Source organism: Pteropus vampyrus, unplaced genomic scaffold, assembly GCF_000151845.1.
Source record: "Pteropus vampyrus isolate Shadow unplaced genomic scaffold, Pvam_2.0 Scaffold373, whole genome shotgun sequence".
Lineage (NCBI taxonomy): Eukaryota > Metazoa > Chordata > Mammalia > Chiroptera > Pteropodidae > Pteropus > Pteropus vampyrus.
The window spans coordinates 790925-796924 of record NW_011889154.1 but is presented as its reverse complement, the minus strand read 5'-3'; the positions used below and the strand labels follow the sequence as shown (position 1 = coordinate 796924).

The window sequence follows — 6000 nt, the reverse complement described above, 5'->3', positions numbered from 1 at the left end:
GAGAATAAAAAGATAAATAAAGGATGGCTAGGAAGTACACAGTCTAGTGGAAAGGCAGGAATGTACACAGGTGATGAAAATAAACTGTATTAAGTGATCTGACATACATGTTCACAGAATGTCATATGAACCAGCAGGGTGCTGGCGGGGAGAAGGGGAATATCTGAGTGATGGCATTGAACACTGGACACGTATATTTAGGCCTTGAAATATAAACAGCTTGTTCAGGGTACTTAGAATTTCTCCATTACAGCTGTATATACATGTTAGCTTGCTTAAAAGCATGATGGGATCCTAGAATTACAGTTCTTTGTGGCAATATATATGGCAGATTCTACTACTAGAAGTAAGAAAAGCACTTATGCTTTTTCTTTTTTAATATAAAAGAAAAAGCAGAGGGCTGTTGGCTTTTTATGTAAGTAGTAGGGCCCTAGGTGGTATGTTTTGCTCTCTATATATGTATTTATTGATACTTAGAAACACCATCATTGAACAAGATAAGTGTATCTGTTTGTGATGGTTCTATATAATCCCAATATGTTAAATAGATTTAGAATAATAACCCTATGTTTACACTGAAAGCTTTGTCTTCTCTGGGTCAGGTAAGATTATGGTCTGCTAAAGCCTAATGGGAGAATTATTGGCTTTTGAAACAGTATATTTGAATGCAGTATTAAACAGTAATGACCTAGTTATCTGTTCTCCCAAAAAAATAATCTTTGTCTCTATATTAATAAATATAAATAATTATCTTGCCATTCAATAATAGTACAGCTGTGAATTTTCTTCCCCCAGGGTATTGGTTCTAGTCCCAAATAGCTCTATAAACTGGGCAGAACCAAATTTAAGTCATGATCAATAGGAGCAACTAAAAAGTCTTTGAAAAGTGACTAAGCCTTTGAATTGATTTAATTATTTTAGATCTAATGTGAGAAAAGAAAAGGTTACTTTTCTCTTAAAGTTTATCCAGAATTATTGCAAACATTTGAAGGTCTTCTTTCTGCAGTACAGATTTCCTTTGCGTAAATGAGTTCTATTAGTGTAAAAATAGTCTTCTCGTAGAATATTATTAACTTTTCTGTGTGGGCATTAATGCACATTCTGTACCGTCACTGTCTGGAACAAGATGAGAAAATACCCTCTGGCCTTTTTTTACTGTGAAAGCTTTCTGGAAAAATAAATGAAAAGACTACTTAGACCATATCTGATGTGAAGAAAAACAATGTTTTCAGATTTTAGTGGAGACAAAGAGGCAAAATTAATTTATAGGTATGACTAAACACAGTATTATTGAAGAAATGATTCTGCATGAAACTCATATCAAGATTATTCTATTGTCTTTCAAGGAAAACTACATGAAACTTCTTTTGGTTTCTAGAAAAAAGGTGAACTCCATGAATCTTACCTTTATGAAAGAAAGAGGACATGGACCACCCTAAAGTAGCCAATAATTGAAAAGAATACATAGGTAAAGAAACAGGTGAAAAGCTAAGGAAAGTGAAATGATAGTGCAAAAGGTACAAGAGATTTATGTTGATAGTGGCTTTTACCTTGAAATAATTTTATTTCTCTGAACTGCCTACACTTACTAAACATATAATTATATATGTAGAAATAATATATAAGGGAATCTTCTCTTTGAACTTCTCTTTGAATCTTCTCATACCATGTATGAAATCCTATATATCCCTGAGATGTCTATGATATATCCTGATATGTCCCTCTTCTTTGTAAATATTCATTTCCTCAATTAGACTTTACATTAAATCAATTAATAGTCACTAAATTTCACACTAGAATTAAACTTGCCTATTTAAAAAAATTCAATAAGGGAATCATTCACTCTGTAGGTACCAAGTTATACACAAAAGGAACTGATGACTTTCAGCATGACTTGTATATTCAGCTTTTTCAAATAATCGGAATGTCAAGTATTTGATGTAATGTACTTTTTTAAGTTTTTAAAGAGGTTATTTGTTTGTTTGTTCTTTTAGTCTACCTTGGCCATTCATGTTTCTATAACCAGCAGACATTTGCTCTGTAAAGTAGGAGATTTGTTTATAACTGCTATTTCTAAGGAGCCCAACATCTTTATCTGAAAAGATCTTCCTTCTTTGTCCACAATCTTCTCCATGCATTATTCTCTTCCTCCTGCCCTTTCTGAGATGAATTCAATGCTGTCAACTATTGACAGACAATACCTAAGGAAGCTCAACACATTTTTATTTCACTAAATTTAACCTCTCCATAGTCGAGTATTTATAAATCCAGAATCATAATCCAAATATCTTTTATAGGCAGTGGTACGCTGGTAATGTTTATTAACCAGCTTCCAGAATAAGATATGTAGTATTTGCCAGTTTTTGTGGTAGGTATACTTTCTCCATAGCCAACTCCAAGCTACCAGGAAGTCTTCACACACCCCTGACTTAGGAAGAGATGAGGGCAATCTCCCTAGCCAATACTAACAGGCCCCAGCACTACCTTGAAAAATAAACCCAAGCATGACGCTCTGCAAATCCCTCCATTATATTCTCTTTAATTGGCTGCACTTAGCATTGCAGATTGGGATGCACATGTTGCTATTGGTGTTTCTTGTAATGGAGGAAAACAACTCCTGTATTTATTAGCACTACTGCTACTACTTTCTCAGTAAGAACTCCCCTAATTTCTTTCCCTGAAGCAAACAGAACATTATCTACCCAAAGTATCAGATGTAGATGTTCTTGTTTATTAGAACAACACATAAATTAGGCTCATGTGAAAGGCGAGAGTGCCAAAATACCAGACACTTAAAAACGAGAGAAGAAATCCAAAGAGATTTTAACAAGGAAGCAATAAAATAAAGGTTGATTTTTTTTCCAGATGTAGTACTAAAGAAAATTTGAAGTGGATCTTTGAAGTTCTATAAGAAGATAAGATAGAGGAACCTTAGGATTTTTATGTATAAAAGTGTTTTCAACCACGATGATAGTACTTCTTCTCATTTACTGATGTATATTCTTATAGCACAGGTAGTCATTGCTGACTTTTTTCCTTTATAGTGCAATAGTATATTTTTCAACCAACTGTGAAATTAAAAAATTCTCCCTGTAGCAGTTGGATACAGTTTGTTAGTTTGCATCTTATCAAAAACTGTTTAAATGTATCTCTGGTGGCATTTCAATGATAATTAAAAGCAGAATTACAATGTTTTAGGAGTGAAGAATATTTCCAGTTACTCTTTAACTCATCCAGTAACTCTGCCAAAACACTAGTCCATCATATGAAGTAACAGTAGTCTAATTATTTCTTTGGTTCTTAATTTTGTCACTCCATTTATGAATAACCAGGGAGAGAAAAGGGATGTGATAAATGCATCTCTATTTTTTTTAAAAGAAACATAAAAACTCTTAGACATAAATCACCTTATTAAGTCAGGTCAACTAGTCAAGAAATGTCAGGCACTGTTATCTAACATGGAAAGTAAGAGAATATTATTTAATTTTTGCTCAAACCCATCAGTAGCTCCTGTCCATCAGGAGGTTCTTGGTGCTGGAACTGCAGAGCAACTGACTGACTAGTCCGTGTCTCCAGACTTTTCTTCTTTCCAGATCTTATTAGACACCCTTGTAATTGTTATCTTCCTAAAGCAGAACTCAGAACATTAAACTTCCCTGCAATTCTTTGTTTCAGGCCAGTTTCTCCATTATTTCTTTCTCGTAAGAAGTGATTTCTCCTGCTTCTGAATATATCTATATTTATCCAAGTGAATCTGGGTAAATGGTATGTAAATATGCTCCAATTCTCTTATTCTTGCAACTTTTTTGTATTTGAATTTTATTTCCAAGTAAATAGTTAAAAAAAAAAAAAACTTCAATATTTGATCCCAATCTGTTGAACTCAGTCATAATTCTCCTATAGAAGTCATCTCTAGTTATACCAGACTATTCCAGCTATACCAGATAATTCATGTTGTTGTATTGGATAAGACTTGCAAGGCATGCACTTCCTGATAGAGCAAAGTAGCGGAAGAAGTCAAATATATGGAAATTTGGAAAAATATAATGCTTCCAAGGAAGGGTGACCAACTCTCTCAGTTTCCTTAGGACAGAAGGATTTCTCAGACACAAGACTGTCAGTGCTAAAAGTAGGAATTCCCAGGCAAATCAGGATGAGTTGGCCACCCTATTTTGGGGGGGACTCTGAATAGATGCATATAGCTGATGCCAAAACAGGTGTCTAGTTTGCTGGGAGATGAGGCTTGAGCAGAACCTTAAATTTTAAAGGTAGGCATTTCAGCCTCTTTCTGTGTGCAGTGGGAAACCAAACAAGCATTTTGAACTATAACAAGAGAGAGTTGCGTTATAGGAAATATTAGTTGTGTTAAAGGAAAATTAATCTTTGATATACACATCATTGTTCAGAGAGGGGGAACGTGGCAAATATCTGTGTTGCTCCATTGTTCAAAAGATTCCATTGCCTACTCGGTGAAGTCCACTTACCTTAGCTAAGAATGAAAGCTTTATTTATAAGAATTACCATGTGTCCAAGCTACATTATTGACTCTCTATCACCCCCAAACTTACCCTTGTAAGGTTATTGTTATTATGCTCAATTCGCAAATATAGAAACTGAAGATCCCAGAGATTAAGTGTCTTCTCCAAGGGCACTCAGCTGTGTGTGTGGCAGAATTCGAAATCACACCAATATCTGCCACCAGATTCTTGCTTTTCTCTTCCAGGTTTATCAGTTATAGCCTCCCCTTGGAAGGCCCTGTGCTTGCCACACAGCTCTCATTACCTCTTGGATAGGCTGCAGGTTTTCCCCTGGTAGGCATGTCCTCCTCAGGCCCCACCCACCTAAATCCTACCCATTCTTTAATGACACTCCCTCCATGCAAATTTTCTGACAATAGTCCATCCAGAATTATTTCTCTTACCTCTGAACACCTGGTATATTTTTTTTGTATTATTCACATTGCCCTTTCCATTTGGGCAGTTACTTAAAAAACAGTATAATGGTTTAGAGAGTATGAACTGTGTGTTTCCAGATGAGATCTAGGTTAAATTCTGCATCTACTCCTATTATAGGTAGTGTATGATCTTGGTTTATGGCACTATGCTATTTGAGCCTCAGTTTTTCCATATATAAAATAAATGTAATATTACATTATTTACTGGACTACTATAAAGATTAACAAGATAAGTGTGTAAAAGATAACAACATAGTATCTGACCATTGTTACCAATAAAATTTTAAAGCTGTTAAAGTTCAAAAATTTTTTTGCATTTTTACCTTTTTTTGGTTCTGAGTGCTATGTTTTGAAAATACAAGGCACTTAGTAAGTGCTTGCCTAAAGAAGAAAATTTTGTATAGGGTGGTAGCACTGAAGTGGAAATAAAAAAAATTTCAGGAGGAATAAATAAAATTAATAAATAGTTATGTGTTTGGTGCAGCTACTGAGGAAAAAATTTAAAATGCCTGATTTTGAGTCTAAGATTCATGAACTAAAAGGAGGTGGGACAGAGCTTCCATTAATTTGATTTTATTAAAAATAAAATTATCAAGTAATTGAAGCCACATAGGGTAAAATGAGGCTTCTAGAGTTTAGAACTTGGGCCTACATGTCAGTCTGGGCCTAAATGCCAGTTGTCCATGTTTTGTGACCTTGAATAAATTACCCCATGCCTCAGTTTTTTCTCTCATAGAATAATAATACTTCCTACAATGAAGGTAAACCATTTATCATAATACCTGGTATGCAATAAGCACTAAATCAATTAGAACAACAATAACAAAAGTAGTCAGGACTATTTTACTGTTAAAAGAAAATGATCTAGGAATTTTAACTTACGTAGAAACTATCTGTACGTGTTTGATCAAACAGTGAGATTTAGACCCTATTATGGATGGCTGCAGAGCTAACAGGCTGGCAGAGCTAATCTTACAGACTTTAATTTTAATGGAATTTTAGAATATTTTAATCAATATACTTCATGTTATATCCTAATATTCTTC

At 34.4% G+C, this 6000-nt stretch overlaps 1 protein-coding gene across 16 annotated transcripts in view; it reads left to right on the top strand.

Annotated features, from left to right (window-relative positions):
• The window catches only part of DLGAP1 (DLG associated protein 1), an 822162-nt gene that overhangs the window by 262270 nt on the left and 553892 nt on the right, over window positions 1-6000 (top strand). The window contains exon 1 of one of the 16 annotated variants that reach the window (XM_023523036.1): window positions 3512-3765. The exons of the other annotated variants lie outside the window; for them this stretch is intronic. The gene's annotated coding sequence lies outside the window, so the exon portion shown is untranslated. Of the gene's footprint in view, window positions 1-3511; window positions 3766-6000 lie in introns of those variants that run through there. 16 annotated transcript variants of the gene reach the window in all.